This window comes from Emys orbicularis, chromosome 15 (assembly GCF_028017835.1).
Source record: "Emys orbicularis isolate rEmyOrb1 chromosome 15, rEmyOrb1.hap1, whole genome shotgun sequence".
Taxonomy (NCBI): Eukaryota; Metazoa; Chordata; order Testudines; family Emydidae; genus Emys; species Emys orbicularis.
This window is the reverse complement of record NC_088697.1, coordinates 7,949,161-7,969,955: the sequence shown is the minus strand read 5'-3', so window position 1 is coordinate 7,969,955 and position 20,795 is coordinate 7,949,161. Positions and strand designations below refer to the sequence as shown.

At 53.7% G+C, this 20,795-nt stretch overlaps 2 non-coding genes across 2 annotated transcripts; both read left to right on the top strand.

The window, feature by feature from the left end:
* The first annotated feature begins 1,600 nt into the window (after positions 1 to 1,600).
* TRNAF-AAA (transfer RNA phenylalanine (anticodon AAA)) lies at positions 1,601 to 1,682 on the top strand. Its single transcript has one exon. It is a non-coding gene; the product is annotated as a tRNA-Phe (tRNA).
* An 18,895-nt stretch (positions 1,683 to 20,577) lies between these two features.
* Positions 20,578 to 20,649, top strand: TRNAQ-UUG (transfer RNA glutamine (anticodon UUG)). The gene has a single exon. It is a non-coding gene; the product is annotated as a tRNA-Gln (tRNA).
* Positions 20,650 to 20,795: the final 146 nt, after the last annotated feature.

The window sequence follows — 20,795 nt, the reverse complement described above, 5'->3', positions numbered from 1 at the left end:
CAGTCACTGGAGTGAGCAAGCAGACACCGCTCAGCTCCGCTGCGCTGCTGGGACCCCAGGGAGGAGCGCCTGGGGGAGGCAGGTGGGGCCAAGGGAGAGACCCAACCCCAAAACTAATGGAGCCCCACGGGCCACACTGGGGAGGCTCGCGGGCCACAGATGTCCTGTGGGTTGGGAGTTTGAGACCCCTGATATAATTGCTTCAGCCTTGTAGTTTCCCAAGTGCAAAACTAAACATCTCTTCAAACACAAGGGAGTGGAGATCAGTCAGTGTTCAGAGTCATCCCACATAAAAGAACCATGTTGTGGTTCATGCTGGCCCCATCCTGTGCCCATCGCCTTTCCCTCCTCTCCCTTAAAAGTTTTGGTATTTTGCATAGAAACTTTCTTTCCTCAGGAAAGACCTGGGAACCAGGGCTGCCAGCCAGACAAACACCTTTAAGAGGAGGTGTCCCTCTCCCTGTCAAAAAATGATCTCCCTCCTTCAGTTCAGTGGCAGCCTAAATTGTTCCTTACCCTGGCAGAGCCAGAGGATTGAAAGCAGCAACATCAAACCCTTGTGTAGATCACAGGAATGAACACAAACACTCCCTGGTATCTGAGGAGATGTTTAATTTTACCCTTGGTCAACTACAAGGCCAAAGGGAAAGGTGGTGGCGCCAGATATAAAGAGTGAAACACGACACATCATAGTTATGCCCATAGTGATTGCAAAATCTTTTTATATACTTCTTATCATCAGTGTATTATTTTCTCTGGAGTCTAGACCTTGACTAGACCTTGGCCAAGAAATTTTGATCTTGAGAAAATTATCGACTACCCCTGGTGAAGGCAATGGACTTGGCACCCACTGGGGTGTCCCTACACAGGTACAAGTACTAACAACATGGCTGCCTTTTAGCCATAGTTTTTAATCAGGGCAGTAAATTGATATACACCCCTGTTAAATCATTTCTCAGCCCGAGTCCTTCACCCACATTCCTTAGGGCATTGGGGCACCAGGTGGACGTTTCATTTCCCGCCTCAATTTCACACAGAGACACAATTTCCTTTGCACAGATCCATGAACAGCAAAACCTCCCTGTGTCTCTGGTCTGAGCCAGGGCGTTCAATTCCAGTGAACCCTTCTCTCCTGCAATGGCGATGGTCAGACAGAGGGGACGTGGCACCTGCACCCCTGACAGGGAGATATTGGCTCGGCTCTTTCTTTCTGCTGCTGTTGTTAGTCCATGAAACATCAAGGGTGGAATTCAAGGCTGAGTTCACGCACCAACTCCCTGAAAAATGTCCATGCCCCAGAGAAATCCTGTCCCCTGCTATTGGAATGATGTGCTGGAGATTTGAATGGGAAGGGGACTGTCTGAATTGTCATAGTGGGGAATGAAGAACAATCTACAGCAATGTCGTTAACACAAAGACACTCTCATCCTGCTCCAGCCGGAAGGGAAATGGGCAGGAATTCTCACTGTTCAGCCAAGGACACACTTACCCTGATGCGCAGCCGTGAGTGTGCTGGGGAAGCTCGTCTGAGCAAAGAATTTGAAGTGACACATCTGTGAGAACTGAATCATAGCGCAGAAAAGGACCCAATCTACATTAAGTAGTTGTGGCCGAGTGGTTAAGGTGATGGACTAAAAATCCATTGGGGTTGCCCCATGCAGGTTCAAATCCTATCAACTACGGAGGCACTTGACTGTTATTACTGTAGCCTTAGTGCCTGAGCATCCACAGTGCGAACTAGAGCCAGAACTAGTTTCACTCTTAGGGTATGTCTACATTACGACATTAGATCGAATTAATAGAAGCCGGTTTTATAGAAATCAGTTGTATACAGCCGATTGTGTGTGTCCCCACATAAAATGCTCTAAGTGCATTACGTCGGCGGACCGCGTCCACAGTACCGAGGCTAGCGTCGACTTCCGGCGCATTGCACTATGGGTAGCTATCCCACAGTTCCCGCAGTCTCCGGCGCCCATTGGAATTATGGGTTGAGATCGCAATGCCCGAATGATGCAAAACAGTGCCGCGGGGGGTTCTGGGTACATGTCGTCAGGCCCCTCCCCCTCCGTCACAGCAACGGCAGACAATAGATTCGCGCCTTTTTACGTGGGTTACCTGTGCAGACAACATACCACGGCAAGCATGGAGCCCGCTCAGCTCAGCTCACCGTCACCATATGTCATCCGGGTGCCGGCAGACGTGGGACTGCATTGCTACACAGCAGCAGCAGCTAACTGCCTTTTAGTGGTAGACGGTGCAGCATGACTGGTAGCCTTCATTGGCGATCTGGGTGCTGGTAGCTGTGGGGCTGGCAGCCGTAGGGCTGCATTGCATCAGCCCCTTACCTTTTGCCTTTTGGCAGTAGATGGTTTATTATGACTGGTAACCATCCTTGTCGTACAGCAGTGGCTGTCAATCATTGGCACCTGGGCAGACATGCTCTGTCCTGACAATGATGGCTATCAGTCGTAGTATACTATTTTCTGCCAAGTGCCCAGTGTTTTCTGCTAAGCACCCAGAAGAGGCCGAGGGCGATCTGGGTGCTGGCAGACATGGGGCTGGCAGACGTGGGGCTACATTGCTACACAGCAGCAACCCCTTGCCTTTTGGCAGTAGATAGTATATTATGACTGGTATCCGTCATCATCATACTGCAGTGGGTATCAGATCGTGCAATAGGCCTGAAGGCTAACTGCCAAGCGCCCAGTATTTGCTGCCAAGCACCCAGAAAATGCCGAGGGCTATCAGTCATGCTGCACCGTCGTCTTAAGATGTAAAAAATAGATTTGTTCTGTATTCATTTCCTTCCCCCCTCCCTCCGTCAAATCAACGGCCCGCTAAACCCAGGCTTAGGAGTTCAATCTCGGGGGGGGGGGATTCTGTGTGACAGTTGTTTGTATTTCTCCCTGATGCACAGCCACCTTTCTTGATTTTAATTCCCTGTACCTGTACGCCATGTCGTCACTCGCCCCTCCCTCCCTCCCTCCCTCCCTCCCTCCCTCCTTCCCCTGGTCCTTCAGATACTAGTTTCGCGCCTTTTTTCAGACCAGATGCCATAGCTAGCACTGGGATCATGGAGCCCGCTCAGATCACCGCGGCAATTATGAGCACTATGAACACCACGCGCATTGTCCTTGAGTATATGCAGAGCCAGGACATGCCAAAGCAAAACCAGGACCAGCCGAGGAGGAGGCGATTGCAGCGCGGCAACGAGAGTGATGAGGAAATGGACATGGACCTAGACCAAGTCACAGGCCCCAGCAATGTGGAAATCATGGTGTTCCTGGGGCAGGTTGATGCCGTGGAACGCTGATTCTGGGCCCGGGAAACAAGCACAGACTGGTGGGACCGCATTGTGCTGCAGGTGTGGGACGATTCCCAGTGGCTGCGAAACTTTCGCATGCATAAGGGCACTTTCATGGAACTTTGTGACTTGCTTTCCCCTGCCCTGAAGCGCCAGAATACCAGGATGAGAGCAGCCCTCACAGTTGAGAAGCGAGTGGCGATAGCCCTGTGGAAGCTTGCAACGCCAGACAGCTACCGGTCAGTCAGGAATCAATTTGGAGTGGGCAAATCTACTGTGGGGGCTGCTGTGATCCAAGTTGCCAGGGCAATGAAAGACCTGGTGATATCAAGGGTAACTCTGGGAAACATGCAGGCCATAGTGGATGGCTTTGCTGCAATGGGATTCCCAAACTGTGGTGGGGCCATAGACGGAACCCATATCCCTATCTTGGCACCGGAGCACCAAGCCACCGAGTACATAAACCGCAAGGGGTACTTTTCAATGCTGCTGCAAGCCCTGGTGGATCACAAGGGACGTTTCACCGACATCAACGTGGGCTGGCCGGGAAGGGTACATGATGCTCGCGTCTTCAGGCACTCTGTTCTGTTTCGAAAGCTGGAGGAAGGGACTTTCTTCCCGGACCAGAAAATAACCGTTGGGGATGTTGAAATGACTATCGTGATCCTTGGGGACCCAGCCTATCCCTTAATGCCATGGCTCATGAAGCCGTACACAGGCAGCCTGGACAGGAGTCAGGACCTGTTCAACTACAGGCTGCGCAAGTGCCGAATGGTGGTGGAATGTGCATTTGGGCGTTTAAAAGCGCGCTGGCGCAGCTTACTGACTCGCTCAAACCTTAGCGAAAAGAATATCCCCATTGTTATTGCTGCTTGCTGTGCGCTCCACAATATCTGTGAGAGTAAGGGGGAGACATTTATGGCGGGGTGGGAGGTAGAGGCAAATTGCCTGGCCACTGATTACGCGCAGCCAGACACCAGGGCGGTTAGAGGAGCACAGCAGGGCGCGGTGCGCATCAGAGAAGCTTTGAAAACTAGTTTTGTGACTGGCCAGGCTATGGTGTGAAACTTCTGTTTGTTTCTCCTTGATGAAATCTCCGCCCCCCCACCCACCCGGTTAACTCTACTTCCCTGTAAACCAACCACCCCCACCCTCCCCTACCCTCTCCCCTTCAAGCACCACTTGCAGAGGCAATAAAGTCATTGTTACTTCACATTCATGCATTCTTTATTAATTCATCACACAACTAGGGGGATAATAGCAAAGGTAGCCCAGGATGGGTGAGGGAGGAGGGAAGGAAAAGGACACACTGCAGTTTAAAACTTTAAAACTTTAACACTTATTGCTCGGGAAATCATCTAGGGTGGAGTGACTGGGTGGCCGGAGCCCCCCCCACCGTGTTCTTGGGCGTCTGGGTGAGGAGGCAATGGGACTTGGGGAGGAGGGCTGTTGGTTACACAGGGGCTGTAGCGGCGGTCTCTGCTCCTGCTGCCTTTCCTGCAGCTCAACCATACGCTGGAGCATATCAGTTTGATGCTCCAGCAGCCGGAGCATCGACTCTTGCCTTCTGTGTGCAAGCTGACGCCACCTCTCATCTTCAGCCCGCGATTCAGCACGCAACCTCTGCTCTTCAGCCCGCGATTCAGCCCGCCACCTCTCCTCTCGCTCATATTGGGCTTTTCTATAATCAGTAATTGACTGCCTCCACGCATTCTGCTGTGCTCTGTCAGCGTGGGAGGCAGTCTGTAGTTCTGTAAACATTTCATCACGCGTCCTTCGCTTCCGCTTTTGAATATTCACTAGCCTCTGTGAAGGAGAAAGATTTGCAGCTGGTGGAGGAGAAGGGAGAGGTGGTTAAAAAAGATACATTTTAGAGAACAATGGGTACACTCTTTCACGTTAAATTTTGCTGTTCACATCACACAGCACATGTGCTTTCGTTACAAGGTCGCATTTTTCCTCTTATATTGAGGGCCTGCCGGTTTGGTGTGAGAGATCACTCACGCAGTGCCAGGCCACAGATTTCAGCTTGCAGGCAGCCATGGTAAGACACAGTCTTTTGGCTTTTTTAACCTTGTTAACATGTGGGGATGGTTTAAAACAGTACTGCTCTCATTAACCATACCAAGCACCCATTGGGTTGGCCATTTAAAATGGGTTTGCAATGTAAAAGGAGGGGCTGCGGTTTCAGGGTTAATGTGCAGCACAAACCCAACTAATTCCCCTCCCCCACACACCCAATTCTCTGGGATGATCACTTCACCCCTCCCCCCCACCGCGTGGCTAACAGCGGGGAATATTTCTGTTCAGCAGAGCAGGAAGGGGCACCTCTGAATGTCCCCTTAATAAAATCGCCCCATTTCAACCAGGTGACCGTGAATGATATCACTCTCCTGAGGATAACAAAGAGCGATAAGGAATGGATGTTGTCTGCATGCCAGCAAACATCAGGACCATACGCTGCCATGCTTTGTTATGCAATGATTCCAGACTACGTGCTACTGGCCTGGCGTGGTAAAGTGTCCTACCATGGCGGACGGGATAAGGCAGCCCTCCCCAGAAACCTTTTGCAAAGGCTTTGGGAGTACATGAAGGAGAGCTTTCTGGAGATGTCCCTGGAGGATTTCCGCTCCATCCCCATACACGTTAACAGACTTTTCCAGTAGCTGTACTGGCCGCGATTGCCAGGGCAAATTAATCATTAATCATTAAACACGCTTGTTTTTAAACCATGTGTAATATTTACAAAGGTACACTCACCGGAGGTCCTCTGTGTGCCCCCAGGGTCTTGGGTGAGTTCGGGGGTTACTGGTTCCAGGTCCAGGGTGATAAACATATCCTGGCTGTTGGGGAAACCGGTTTCTCCGCTTCCTTGCTGCTGTGAGCTATTTACATTATCTTCATCCCCATCTTCCTCGTACCCCGGACCCGCTTCCCTGTGTGTTTCTCCAGTGAGGGAGTCATAGCACACGGTTGGGGTAGTGGTGGCTGCACCCCCTAGAATGGCATGCAGCTCCGCGTAGAAGCGGCATGTTTGCGGCTCAGCCCCGGACCTTCCGTTTGCTTCTCTGGCTTTGTGGTAGGCTTGCCTTAGCTCCTTAATTTTCACGCGGCACTGCTGTGCGTCCCTGTTATGGCCTCTGTCCTTCATGGCCTTGGAGACCTTTTCTAATATTTTGCCATTTCGTTTACTGCTTCGGAGTTCAGCCAGCACAGATTCATCTCCCCATATGGCGAGCAGATCCCGTACCTCCCGTTCTGTCCATGCTGGAGCTCTTTTGCGATCCTGGGACTCCATCACGGTTACCTGTGCTGATGAGCTCTGCGTGGTCACCTGTGCTCTCCATGCTGAGCAAACAGGAAATGAAATTCAAACGTTGGCGGGGCTTTTCCTGTCTACCTGGCCAGTGCATCTGAGTTGAGAGTGCTGTCCAGAGCGGTCACAATGAAGCACTGTGGGATAGCTCCCGGAGGCCAATAACGTCGAATTCCGTCCACACTAACCCAATTCCGACCCCCTAAGGCCAATTTTATCGCTAATCCCCTCGTCGGAGGTGGAGTAAAGAAACCGGTTTAAAGGGCCCTTTAAGTCGAAAGAAAGGGCTTCGTCGTGTGAACGTGTCCAGGCTTAATTCGATTTAACGCGGCTAAAGTCGACCTTAACTTGTAGTGTAGACCAGGCCTTAGGCTGTTTACACTTAAAATGCTGCTGTGACACTGCTATAGCACTTTGGAGTAGACAGTGACTGGAGGGGTTTTCCCATCTCTGTAATAGCTGCATTGACAGAACTATTCTCCCTTTTATTTAGCACTATCTAACCAGGGCTTAGGTCAGCTCAACTATACTGGTTTGGGGGGGTGGATTTTTCACACCCTGAGAGATGTCGCTCTGCCAGTTAAGTGCCCAGCGTACACCAGCCAAGAGTTTTGTGAGGTGAGGTGAGGTTAGGTGAGGTGAGGTGGGGGGCTCAGGGGAGAGCATGGGGGCTGAGGCCATAGTTTGGGTGCCTGTGGCCCCCACAGTTTTAGGGGGGATCCGCAGCTCCTGCCCACAAGGATGAGAAAGATTAGCAGGTTATTGTTTTAACTACTCGGCCACTTTTTTGTGTGGTGGGCTTGTTGTTACTTAACTGTTTCTAAGGTCTCTGCTGTTTGTAACCTTCTCCCTAGTTCATTGGCTGACTGGGGATGGTGGGGGGATGGTTTGGGTTTGAAAAAACCTTTCTTTGTGGTATGATAAAGGAGTAAGTGACAGGTAGAAACCCCACATCATTCTTGGTGCAGGGAGCCGGGTTTGCTGTTCAGATTCTGTATTTCACCAATGTCCAGGTCTGGGAATGTCCAACCAGGGCAATTCTAATGGGAAGATGGATGCAGGTCACTTAACCTGCACAGACGTCCTATGGAGGTGGTGTGGGAATTAACAGCATTTTGGGGAACTTTTGGGAAAAGAGACTTTCCTGACAAGGTTTGTCTCTGTTCCTATTTCACCTTGTGCTGTTATGTTGGAATCGGTATTTGTTTTTCTATGACATTAATTAAACTCTAAACAATATTTAATCACTCATAAACCTTAGTGTCACCTGAATTTTCCCTCAGCTAGCCAGAATGAACTGAATTTTGCCGGTTTCTGGAAAGGAAAGAGGTTAAATTTGGGGAATTCAATCCCTGTATTTGCAGGTGGCTGTTTTACAGTCACATCTCCGGGCACAGAGTGAAATGCTCAGGCAATGTCTACACTACAGGATTATGTCGCCCGAACTCACACAGTTATTACATCGCTTGTGTGCGTGCAGACTTAGCTCCTGGTGTCAGCAGTGCGCGTCCTCAGCCAGCTGTGGCTGCCGAGAGATCCAGGGAGTCAGGGGTTGTCCTGGGCTGTGCAGGGGGCAGGGCTGAGCTGGGAGAAGGGGCAGACTAGGTAGCTTAGGTCTGGTTTACAGGGGCTTGGTCAGTGGAAGGCTGTAGGTCACATACAGGAGGTGACAGTGGGTTCTGAGCTGGGGCAACAGCAGCAAAGAAGCAACGTGTGTGTGTGTGGGGGGGTGGTCACGTGATAAAAATGAAACTGCAAAACCTGTCCCTGTGTTGCAGCAAAAGCCTCTCATTCATCTCCTAAACTCCTCTCTGTGAAAATCCGCCCCCCCCCCCCCCCCCCCGCCCAGCACTCAGAGATCCCCTCACTCCCATGGAGATGTTTAACTTTTCTTACACACATTTTTCCCAGAAAAATGATCAAGGACATTTAAAATGAAAAAAAAAAAAAAAAAAAAAAAAAAAAGCAAATCAAAACCAAACAAATCAAAACCAAAGAAACCCCCACCAATCTCCCCACCACACACAGTTTGGGTCTGAATTTTTCTACTGAAATTTGGAGGCAATAAAACTTAGCTCTCCATTGTGCCAAAAACAAACCTAGACCTCCAATGTGGTACCTAAGATGTCTGCTAGTGAACCACCAATGTGCTAGCCCCTGTTGTGAGACTTTTCCAACTCCTTCATGCTGCTGCTATTCCAGGGGAGCAATTATTGAGTTGAGGAAACACTTTTCTTTGCCTGGTTCTGTGTGTCACTGGTTTCTCCAGCAAAGGCCAGTCCCTGGCTCTGTGGTCCAGACACTCCCCATTCAAATCAAGCTTCAACTTAAGCGTTCTTTCCCATTCCTGCTCTGTGGGAGGGGAGACTTTTCAAAGCGCTCTCTGTGCGACTGCACATGGCTAAGCAAAGAGAACAAACCCCAAATCCCCCCTGTGCTTTGGAAGCCAGGTTTGCTGTGTGAATTCTGGATTTCAGATGACTTCACGCCTGGGCATTGTGATTATTTACCAGTTTATCTAGCATGGGGGCTGTGCTAGTTTCCCGGCTGTGATGGCCGACTGGTTAAGGCATTGGACTTTAAATCTAATAGGGTTCTTGTGTGCAGGTTTGAATCCTGCTCACAATGAGGCCTGTGTTTTAGCCAGTCTCTAACCCGGGCAATACCTCTCTACAAACCCCTGAGACACTCTCAATTCTCTCCCCACCTCCAGTAAATCCTGTTCTGTTCCTTTCATAGGCCTGGTCTACACTACGAGTTTAGGTCGACTTTAGCTGCGTTAAATCGATTTAAGCCTGGACACGTTTACACGAGGAAGCCCTTTCTTTCGACTTAAAGGGCCCTTTAAACCGGTTTCTTTACACCACCTCCGACGAGGGGATTAGCAATAAAATTGGCCTTAGGGGGTCGGAATTGGGTTAGTGTGGACGGAATTCGACGTTATTGGCCTCCGGGAGCTATCCCACAGTGCTTCATTGTGACCGCTCTGGACAGCACTCTCAACTCAGATGCACTGGCCAGGTAGACAGGAAAAGCCCCGCGAACGTTTGAATTTCATTTCCTGTTTGCTCAGCGTGGAGAGCACAGGTGACCATGCAGAGCTCATCAGCACAGGTAACCGTGATGGAGTCCCAGTCCCAGTCCCAGGATCGCAAAAGAGCTCCAGCCTGGACCGAACGGGAGCTACGGGATCTGCTCGCCATCTGGGGAGATGAATCAGTGCTAGCCGAACTCTGAAGCAGTAAAAGAAATGGCAAAATATTAGAAAAGGTCTCCAAGGCCATGAAGGACAGAGGCCATAACAGGGACGCACAGCAGTGCCGCGTGAAAATTAAGGAGCTAAGGCAAGCCTACCACAAAGCCAGAGAAGCAAACGGAAGGTCCGGGGCTGAGCCGCAAACATGCCACTTCTATGCGGAGCTGCATGCCATTCTAGGGGGTGCAGCCACCACTACCCCAAGCGTGTGCTATGAGTCCCTCACTGGAGAAAGACACAGGGAAGCGGGTTCGGCGGACGAGGAAGATGAGGATGGAGAGAACATAGATATCTCACAGCAGCAAGGAAGCGGAGAAACCGGTTTCCCCAACAGCCAGGATATGTTTATCACCCTGGACCTGGAACCAGTAACCCCCGAACTCACCCAAGACCCTGGGGGCACACAGGGGACCTCTGGTGAGTGTACCTTTGTAAATATTACACATGGTTTAAAAACAAGCGTGTTTAATGATTAATGATTAATTTGCCCTGGCAATCGCAGCCAGTACAGCTACTGGAAAAGTCTGTTAACGTGTATGGGGATGGAGCGGAAATCCTCCAGGGACATCTCCAGAAAGCTCTCCTTCATGTACTCCCAAAGCCTTTGCAAAAGGTTTCTGGGGAGGGCTGCCTTATCCCGTCCGCCATGGTAGGACACTTTACCACGCCAGGCCAGTAGCACGTAGTCTGGAATCATTGCATAACAAAGCATGGCAGCGTATGGTCCCGATGTTTGCTGGCATGCAGACAACATCCATTCCTTATCGTTCTTTGTTATCCTCAGGAGAGTGATATCATTCACGGTCACCTGGTTGAAATGGGGCGATTTTATTAAGGGGACATTCAGAGGTGCCCCTTCCTGCTCTGCTGAACAGAAATATTCCCCGCTGTTAACCACGCGGTGGGGGGGAGGGGTGAAGTGACCATCCCAGAGAATTGGGTGTGTGGGGGAGGGGAGTTAGTTGGGTTTGTGCTGCATGTTAAACCTGAAACCGCAGCCCCTCCTTTTACATTGCAAACCCATTTTAAATGGCCAACCCAACGGGTGCTTGGTATGGTTAATGAGAGCAGTACTGTTTTAAACCATCCCCACTTGTTAACAAGGTTAAAATAGCCAAAAGACTGTGTCTTACCATGGCTGCCTGCAAGCTGAAATCTGTGGCCTGGCACTGCGTGAGTGATCTCTCACACCAAACCGGCAGGCCCTCAATATAAGAGGAAAAATGCGACCTTGTAACGAAAGCACATGTGCTGTGTGATGTGAACAGCAAAATCTAACGTGAAAGACTGTACCCATTGTTCTCTAAAATGTATCTTTTTTAACCACCTCTCCCTTCTCCTCCACCAGCTGCAAATGTTTCACCTTCACAGAGGCTAGTGAATATTCGAAAACGGAAGCGAAGGACGCGTGACGAAATGTTCACTGAACTACAGACTGCCTCCCACGCTGACAGAGCACAGCAGAATGCGTGGAGGCAGTCAATGACTGATTTTAGAAAAGCCCAATATGAGTGAGGAGAGGTGGCGAGCTGAATCGCGGGCTGAAGAGCAGAGGTTGCGTGCTGAAACGCGGGCTGAAGAGGAGAAGTGGCGTCAGCTTGTAATCAGAAAGCAAGAGTCGATGCTCCGGCTGCTGGAGCATCAAAGTGATATGCTCCTGCGTATGGTTGAGCTGCAGGAAAGGCAGCAGGAGCAGAGACCGCCGCTACAGCCCCTCTGTAACCAACAGCCCTCCTCCCCAAGTCCCATTGCCTCCTCACCCAGACGCCCAAGAACACGGTGGGGAGGCCTCCAGCCACCCAATCACTCCAGCCTAGATGATTTCCAGAGCAATAAGTTTTAAAGTTTTAAAGTTTTAAAGTGCAGTGTGTCCTTTTCCTTCCCTCCTCCCCCACCCATCCCGGGCTACCTTTGCAATTATCCCCCTAGTTGTGTGCTGAATTAATAAAGAATGCAGGAATGTGAAGTAACAATGACTTTATTGCCTCTGCAAGTGGTGCTTGAAGAGTGGAGGGTAGGGGAGGGTGGGGTGCTTGGTTTACAGGGTAGTAGAGTTAACCGGGTGGGTGGGGGGGCGGCGATTTCATCAAGGAGAAACAAACAGAAGTTTCACACCGTAGCCTGGCCAGTCACAAAACTAGTTTTCAAAGCTTCTCTGATGCGCACCGCGCCCTGCTGTGCTGCTCTAACTGACCTGGTGTCTGGCTGCGCGTAATCAGCGGCCAGGCGATTTGCCTCTACCTCCCACCCCGCCATAAATGTCTCCCCCTTACTCTCACAGATATTGTGGAGCGCACAGCAAGCAGCAATAACAATGGGGATATTCTTTTCGCTAAGGCAGGCCTGCACAACACGCGGCCCGCGGGCCGCATGCGGCCCACGTGGGCCCACTGTGCGGCCCGCGGGCAAGCGGTGGGGGGCGGTTTCCTGGTTCACCCCCTGCCCGTGGGGCCCGACCTCACAGCCCCGCGCGCCGCGCTCTGACTGCCCTGACAGTCAGAAGCACGGCTGCCGGGTTCGCCCCCTGCCCCGCGCTTCTGACTGTCAGGGCAGTCAGAGCGCGGCGCGCGGGGCTGAGGTCGCGCCCCCCCCGGCCGGCAGGGGGCGAACCCGGCAGCCGCGCTTCTGACTGTCAGGGCAGTCAGAGCGCGGTGCGCGGGGCTGAGGTCGCCCCCCCCCCCCCCCCGGCAGGGGGCGAACCCGGCAGCCGCGCTTCTGACTGTCGGGACAGTCAGAGCGCGGCGCGCGGGGCTGTGAGGTCGGGCCCCCCGGGCAGGGGGTGAACTCGGAAACTGCCCCCCACCGCGGGCTGTGAGGTCGGCCCCCCCCGCACACGCGTCGCCATCTCCCGCGCCTCCTGCCTGGCGTCCAGCATCACTTCCGGGGCTGCTGAGGCGGGAACCGCTGGCTGGGCACGAGGCAGACCTGGTAAGTCTGAGCGAGGGGGGAGGCATCCGGCCTGGGCTCTAGCCACAGCTCACGGGGCTGGGGTCAGGGGGATGTCCGGGTCAGGGGGATGTCCAGCTCAGAGGGGCTGGGCTCAGAGCTAGGGGTCAGGGCTGCGGCGGGATGGGGTCGGGGGGGGGTGTCTGGCTCAGAGGGGCTGTGCTCAGAGCTGGGGGTCAGGGCTGCTGGGGGATGGGGTCGGGGGGTGCTTAGCTCAGAGGGGCTGGGCTCGGAGCTAGGGGTCAGGGCCGGGGGGGCTGGGGTCAGGGGGTGTCCGGCTCAGAGGGGCTGTGCTCGGAGCTGGGGGTCAGGGCTGCTGGGGGATGGGGTCGGGGGGTGCTTAGCTCAGAGGGGCTGGGCTCGGAGCTAGGGGTCAGGGCTGGGGGGGGCTGGGGTCAGGGGGTGTCCGGCTCAGAGGGGCTGTGCTCGGAGCTGGGGGTCAGGGCTGCTGGGGGATGGGGTTGGGGGCTGCTCAGCTCACAGGGGCTGTGCTCGGAGCTGGGGGTCAGGGCTGGGGGGGATGCCCAGCTCAGAGAGCCTTACCATGCTGCTAACCCCCGCCTCCCCCGTCTCCCAGAGCCTCAGCGCGCCGCGTCCAGGAGCGGCCTTGGACAGCGCTGCAGCAGCCTGGCTCCAGCGGGACGTGAGCTCCCGCTGCTCGGCTGCAGCTCGCAGTCCCGCCCTCTTACCACACGGCTCTGAGCGGGAGGAGCTCAGGCCTCTCTGGAGCAGCGCCGCTGCAGCGCTGTCCAGGGCTGCTCCTGGACGCGGCGCTAGGATGACCAGACGTCCCGATTTTATCGGGACTGTCCTGATATTTGCTTGTTTGTCCCGCGTCCTGAACGATGTTCGGTCGGGACACTGGACAAACAAACAATTTTGCCCTCTGCTCCGGCGCACAGGCGGAGCCCGGAGGGACTCTCACCCCCCCCGCCCCACTCCGCCTCCTCCTTCCCCCATTGGATCCCTCCCCAAATCCCTGCCCCCAGCCCCGCCCCCTCACTGCCCCATTGGATCCCGAGCCGGGCCTGGGGAGGAGATGCCCCTGTGCAGCAGCCTGGGCACACGGGCCATGGCCGGCCGGGGCCGGGAGCGCTGCAGTGCAGCGCGGCGGCTGCTCCAGCCCTGCAGCCCACGGGGCAGCACGGTGAGTCCGGGGGCAGCGCGGAGCGGGCAGGGCCCGGGTGGGCGGCGCGGCCCGAGGGTGTGGGCCACCCATCAGAGACACGCGGCGGAGAGGGGCTGCCGGGGCGAGACTTGTCCCAGGCGGGGCGGCCGGCGTACAGGGGCGAGGAGCCGGTCAGGGTCCCCCAAACCGATAAACTTCCCCGCCGCTGCCGGGGAGCCCCGCACCTCTCCCGCTCGGCTGCGCTCCAGCGGGCCGGGGGGCCAGAGGCTCCGCGGGGAAGGCAGCTAATGCCCCCGGACCCTCCAACGGCTGGATGAGCTAATTCCTGAGAAGACCAGCAGGAGGCGCCGCCAGAGTGAGTCCTGCTTGCTTACACGGGGGCTGGGCGGCGCTGGGGGGGGGAGATGGGGTTCGGCGGGGCTGGGTGGCGCGGGGGGGGGGGGGCGTTTCAGTACGGCCGGGGGGTTTCGGCCCTCGGCTATTTTCTTTGGAGTAATATGGCCCTCGCCGCTTTACGAGTTGTGCAGGCCTGCGCTAAGGTCTCAGCGAGTCAGTAAGCTGCGCCAGCGCGCTTTTAAACGCCCAAATGCACATTCCACCACCATTCGGCACTTGCTCAGCCTGTAGTTGAACAGGTCCTGACTCCTGTCCAGGCTGCCTGTGTACGGCTTCATGAGCCATGGCATTAAGGGGTAGGCTGGGTCCCCAAGGATCACGATAGGCATTTCAACATCCCCAACGGTTATTTTCTGGTCCGGGAAGAAAGTCCCTTCCTCCAGCTTTCGAAACAGAACAGAGTGCCTGAAGACGCGAGCATCATGTACCCTTCCCGGCCAGCCCACGTTGATGTCGGTGAAACGTTCCTTGTGATCCACCAGGGCTTGCTGCAGCATCAAAAAGTACCCCTTGCGGTTTATGTACTCGGTGGCTTGGTGCGCCGGTGCCAAGATAGGGATATGGGTTCCGTCTATCGCCCCACCACAGTTTGGGAATCCCATTGCAGCAAAGCCATCCACTATGTCCTGCACGTTTCCCAGAGTCACTACCCTTGATATCACCAGGTCTCTCATTGCCCTGGCAACTTGGATCACAGCAGCCCCCACAGTAGATTTGCCCACTCCAAATTGATTCCCGACTGACCGGTAGCTGTCTGGCGTTGCAAGCTTCCACAGGGCTATCGCCACTCGCTTCTCAACTGTGAGGGCTGCTCTCATCCTGGTATTCTGGCGCTTCAGGGCAGGGGAAAGCAAGTCACAAAGTTCCATGAAAGTGCCCTTACGCATGCGAAAGTTTCGCAGCCACTGGGCATCGTCCCAGACCTGCAACACGATGCGGTCCCACCAGTCGGTGCTTGTTTCCCGGGCCCAGAATCGGCGTTCCACGGCATGAACCTGCCCCAGGAACACCATGATTTCCACATTGCTGGGGCCTGTGCCTTGTGAGAGGTCCATGTCAATTTCCTCATCACTATCGTCGCCGCGCTGCAATCGCCTCCTCCTCAGCTGGTCCTGGTTTTGCTTTGGCATGTCCAGGCTCTGCATATACTCCAGGACAATGCGCGTGGTGTTCATAGTGCTCATAATTGCCGCGGTGATCTGAGCGGGATTCATGATCCCAGTGATAGCTATGGCATCTGGTCTGAAAAAAGGCACGAAACTAGTATCTAAAGACCAGGGGAAGAAGGGAGGGAGGGGCGAGTGACGACATGGCGTACAGGTACAGGGAATTAAAATTAAGAAAGGTGGCTGTGCATCAGGGAGAAATACAAACAACTGTCACACAGAATGCACCCCCCAGAGATTGAACTCCTAAGCCTGGGTTTAGCAAGCCGTTGATTTGACGGAGGGAGGGGGGAAGGAAATGAATACAGAACAAATCTATTTTTTACATCTTAAGACGACAGTGCAGCATGACTGATAGCCCTCGGCATTTTCTGGGTGCTTGGCAGCAAATACTGGGCACGTACCAGTATGATGATGATGGATACCAATCATAATATACTATTTATTGCCAAAAGGCAAGGGGTTGCTGCTGTGTAGCAATGTAACCCTACGTGTGCCAGCCACATGTCTGCCAGCACCCAGATCGCCCTCGGCCTTTTCTGGGTGCTTAGCAGACAATACTTGGCAGAAAATAGTATACTACGACTGGTAGCCATCATTGTCCAACAAGGACGGTTAAAGGCAAGGGGTTGCTGTTGTGTAGCAATGTAGCCCCACGTGTGCCAGCCATATGTCTGCCAGCACCCAGATCGCCCTCGGCCTCTTCTGGGTGCTCAGCAGACAATACTTGGCAGAAAATAATATACTATGACTGATATCCATGATTGTCCAACGAGGACGGTTACCAGTCATAATAAACCATCTACTGCCAAAAGGCAAGGGGCTGGTGCAATGCAGCCCTACGGCTGCCAGCCCCACAGCTACCAGCATCCCAATTGCCGATGAAGGCTGCCACTCATGCTGCACCATCTACCGCCAAAAGGCAGTTAGCAGCTGCTGCTGTGTAGCAATGCAGTCCCACGTCTGCCGGCACCCGGAAGACATATAGTGACGGTGAGCTGAGCTGAGCGGGCTCCATGCTTGGCGTGGTATGTTGTCTGCACAGGTAACCCAGGTAAAAAGGCGCGAATCTATTGTCTGCCGTTGCTGTGACGGAGGGGGAGGGGCCTGACGCAATGTACCCAGAACCCCCCGCGGCACTGTTTTGCATCATTCGGGCATTGCGATCTCAACCCATAATTCCAATGGGCGCCGGAGACTGCGGGAACTGTGGGATAGGTACCCATAGTGCAATGCGCCGGAAGTCGATGCTAGCCTCAGTACTGTGGACGCGGTCCGCCGACTTCATGCACTTAGAGCATTTTATGTGGGGACACACACAATCGGCTGCATACAACCGGTTTCTATAAAACCGGCTTCTATAAATCCGACCTAATTTTGTAGTGTAGACATAGCCATAGAGATGCCTGGGAAGCCCAATCCCCTGCCACAGCCACCCAGATTCACCCCACCCAAACTCCCTCCCAGAGACTTAAGCAGGTGAAGGCGGAGTTTAGTCAGGTGGGGGCGGAGTTTAGGGAGGGTGGGCTCTGGGCCTCACCAAAATTGCTACAAACCTGCCACCCCTAAAAGGCAGTAGCACAAGCTTACCACCATCCCTGGGTGGGCTCGAATCACCATCCTTTCGGTTAACAACTGAACGCACGGACCCATTGCACCACAGAGACACACGGATACACGTCTGCTGTTACCAAGGCTGCTGCCTAGCAGCCTGCGCTTCTGCCTGCCAGCGCGAGCGCTCACAAGGAGCTAGTCCGGATGCTGGAGGCTGGGTGCTGGGTGCAGTGCATGAAGAACCAGCCGAGTAGCGCAATGGCAGTGTGCTGGGCCCATAACCCCGAAATCACTGGATTAAAGCAATTCTCTTCCAGGTACGTGCTTGTTTCTCTTTGCTCTGGGTCGTCAAGCCAGGCGGCGACCAGCAGAGCGCCAAGAGCCTAGGCCATGAGGCAAGAGGTGTCTCAGGCGGTGGCCTGCCAGGGAGCTCCCCGGCACCTCTGGCTGCCTGGGCTGAAGGCAAGAGGCAGGCCTGGGCATGGTGAGGGCCTCCTGTCCCGACCTGAGGCTGCAGTGCTTCCTCGTCCCCTTTTCCCACCCACACCGGCAGGCAGCTGCTGTGGGAGAACACCAGGGAGGCTCTCGGGATGCTAGGCAGCTCTGTGTGGCTCTCAGGGGAAAGAGCCGAGGCTCCCAACTCGACCTGCCATTGACTCGCGTGGCTCTGTGCTCCGTCAGCTGGGGCGGGGCAGGCGGCGGACGTGACTCAGGCTTGGGCAGCATGGCCGCGCTTCCCTCACGAGCCATAACCCTGGGTGTCAGGTCGCTGTGCAGCTTTGATCTAGAGCTCTGATCCCAACAACCAACCAGCAGCCCAGAGCCCCACCCTGGATATGCCCCACCTGGTTACTCCTTACAGGCTGACCTTACCCCCTTCCAGCCCCAGATTTGCTCCCTCATCGTCCTACTGCCACTCAGAGCCACAGACATGGAGGTGCTGACGGAGGGAGGGGTGACTCTAGGGTGGGGTTCTTCTCTAAAGATGGCTGGCAGAAAGGTGGTGCTCAGCTCTGTCAGCGACCTACCCAGTTGCCTCACTGCCAGGGGATACAGACATTTCTGTAAGGCAATTAAAGGGGGTATTTGGCTTCCAAGCAAATGTGAGAAATGTGCAATTATGAGAGGGAATTTGCATCTCTGTGTCAGCTGAACATTAGAGCCGTGGTGGCCTAATGGATAAGGCATTGGCTTCCTAAGCCAGAGATTGTAGGTTCAAGTCCCATCTGGGGTGAAAAACTCCTCTTTTCTTTTATAAAGTACTGGATCTTGGAAACAATCTCCTAGGAACAGCATTATTCACTTGACAAATGTTTTCTAAACCTATCAGTAGCAAACAGTTCATACCCGTGTTTGTCTGTGAATAGAGGGAAGGGGAGTGTTTTTTCCTACACATCAGTGAGTGAAACAGACAGAAAGAGCAAAGCCGTTCTGAAAGACAATGGATCTGTCTGGAGACAAAGCAGACCTTGAGAATGAGCAACGGTGCGAAAAGAAGAGGTTCAAATGTGTTAGTTGGTAGTTAGGTTGATCTGGCAAATTTAAAGAAAATACCAATGCTCGTAGACTGATGCAGACACTGACTGTTTCTGATCTTTTAGTGAGAGTTCATTGAGAAATATTTTCCTTAATGATGTTATGGAATATCGGGTGGGCTATGAGGGCACCATTCTTCCTGCTTTCGCCCTTCGAGACAATACGGCTCCATGGCATGGGGCCAATGCGCACCTTCCAGTCAACTGCTAGAGAAGACAACACAGACAGGGATGGCAGCAGGGCAGACTGGAGCTCCATGAAGATGGTGGGACCAGATCTCATCAACGGGGAGGTGGCCACCCCAGCATGCACAAGGCTGAGCCAGCCAGTGTGGTGTGTACTTCAATGTGCCCCTACTCACTGCAAATGATGGTGGAGGGCAGTTACTTAGTTAGGTTGGTCTGGCAAATTTAGAGCTTGGCTACACTTGCAGATGTAGAGCGCTGGGAGTTAAACCAGCCTTCGGCGAGCGCAGCAGGGAAAACGCTGCCGTGTGTTCACACTGTCAGCTGCAAGCGCACTGGAGTGGCCACGTTAGCAGCTCTTCCAACGCCACAGAGAGCAGTGCATTGTGGTAGCTATCCCAGTGTGCCAGTGGCTGCAACGTGCTTTTCAAATGGGGTGCGGGGGTGGAGTGTGACAGGGAGTGTGTTGTGTGTATGTGGGGGGAGAGACAGTGTGTTTTGGGGGGCTGAGAGTGTGTCAGCACGCTGTCTTGTGTGTTCAGACAGCAGCAGACCCCCCTCACACACACACTCACAACAGCAGCATTCCACACTGATGGTTGCTTTGTCCCGGAGCAGACAAGCATCTGGTTGTCAGAAACGGAGCTTTGAAAGGGGATATCCGCATGCCTGCAGCCGAGTTCAAAACAATGACCAGAGTGGGCACTTGACTTCAGGGGATTATGGGACGTCTCTGGAGGCCAATCACAGTGCAGTAATGCAACATGTCGTCCACACTGACGCCCGGGCGTTTCAGCGGGGCGCAGCGAGCTTTATGCGTCTCGTGGAGGTGGATTACCCGGAGCGCTCCAGCTGCAGAGTCCAGGCGCTCCATGTGCCTTTGCAGTGTGGACACCTCAGGAGTTCGGGCGCCCGGGGCTGCTTTAATGTGCTTTAACTTGCAAGTGTAGCCAAGCCCCTAGACTGTGTCATTTGTGTGACTTACTTCCTTGTGCTATTGTAATAAATACAATAGACGTGCAATGGTCAGAAATCGCACCAGCATAGAAGTATATTGAAGGGAAACTCTAAGGAAATTAAGAGTTTAAATGATCCGCCACATGTCCTGCGTCCCACTAAAATGAATCCAACCCACAGGTCACATGGGCAGAAGTATCGATGTCAGGATGCTCCATTGTTAGCACAGTAAATGAAGCAGCAAAATAAATGATGTTTAAATGACCTCACTCTATGTTTTACAATCCTGTATTAAGAGGTAATAGATACAGATGTGCACCAGGCAGGGTCGTTTGGAGGCCGAAGACTTTATGCTTCCATCCCCCACCACTGCCAAGTTTTAGCAAATTAGGAAAAGTCAGCAAATAAGAACAACCTCCGGTATCAGTAACTGCTACAGGTAGCAAAGTCCAACAGGTAGCAGGTTCTGGCAATACACCTGTGCAGCTCTGCTCCCCGGCTCTTCTTTGGCTCCTGCTCTCTGCTTAGCTCGGCCCCACTCTGGCCCAGGTAGTTCCAGCTCACATGGAGGATGGGACCCCCTGGCCTGTTGACTCCCTCATTAGACTGCCTGGCCTGTCAGTCGGGCTAACTTGGAGCTTTGGCTGTTCCCCATTGCCCCTGGGGACTGTCAGTCTCAGGGTCCTGATTTCCCATTGACCCTTCCCCCTTCTATTGGGACTGGGAACTGGCCAACCAAAAAACCCCACTAAGTTTTAGTAAGGGACCAACAGTCCCTTACACAAGCCAGCCCCCTGAGGGTCACCAATATCCAGAGAAGGCAGCACAAGCTGGTCCCATGGTGTAACGGCCAGCACTCAGGACTTTGAATCCTGCAATCTGAGTTCAAATCTCAGTGGGACTTTGTGGTAAAGCTGGGGAGCTCACAGTACTCACCTTCCCTGTCTCTAGTTGTATAAGAATGAGTCTTTCCCATCTTGTCGGGTGACTCACACCCACTGGAGCCAGGCCAATGGCTACAATGGACTGTGGCTCTAGAACTGGCTACTG